The sequence below is a fragment of the Pteropus medius genome, unplaced genomic scaffold (assembly GCF_902729225.1).
Source record: "Pteropus medius unplaced genomic scaffold, Ma_sr-lr_union100, whole genome shotgun sequence".
Classification (NCBI taxonomy): Eukaryota; Metazoa; Chordata; class Mammalia; order Chiroptera; family Pteropodidae; genus Pteropus; species Pteropus medius.
Genome location: NW_024356248.1, coordinates 4,044,819 through 4,045,556, shown reverse-complemented (window position 1 = coordinate 4,045,556; position 738 = coordinate 4,044,819). Strand labels below are relative to the sequence as shown.

Below are 738 nucleotides of genomic sequence, written 5' to 3'. Positions count from 1 at the left end.
GCCATATTTTTTCATCTATTTTTATCTCTATCAGATCAAGTCTTTTTTCCACAATGCTATTTCCACACTCTCAAAATTTTAGTAATTTCTTAATGTCATATAATGCACATACTCAATTCCCCCCAATTTCTCAAAATGTTATTTTTTTTTTTTTAGGCGAGGCAACCCTTGGTTGACCTCACAGATTGCAAGGACCTTGTCAATTTACAATCCCTTTTATTATTATTATTTATTCTTTTTATGCCTACAGCACCTGGTCTTCCTAGGTGGTCTCCCATCCAAGTACTAACCAGGCCCGACCCTGCTTAGCTTCCGACCCTGCTTAGCTTTCGAAATCAGACGAGATCGGGCTCGTTCAGGGTGGCATGGCCGTAGACTCAAAAATGTTTTGTTTTTTAAATTGTGGCAAGAACACTTAACATAAGATCTACCCTCTTAACATTTTTAAGTGCACGATATACTATTGGTAATTAGGCATAATGTTGTGCAGCAGCTCTCTAAAATTATTCATCCTGAATAACTGAAACTTTAGACCCTTCGAACAGCAGCTCCTCATTTCCCCCTCCCCCCGGTACTTGGGAAATCATCGTTCTTACTGATGATGACATTATTATCATTATTGTCTATGAGACTGTGTCTTTTCCTTCCTGTATTTATATCATTGGGGATTCGAAGACCCATAAGTGGAATCTCCAGTTGTTCCTGTTAAGATTCTTCTTGTAAAAGACAGTTTGCATA

At 38.1% G+C, this 738-nt stretch overlaps 1 pseudogene; it reads right to left on the bottom strand.

Moving 5' to 3' along the window:
• Positions 1-241: 241 nt before the first annotated feature.
• LOC120600914 (uncharacterized) lies at positions 242-377 on the bottom strand (annotated as a pseudogene).
• Positions 378-738: the final 361 nt, after the last annotated feature.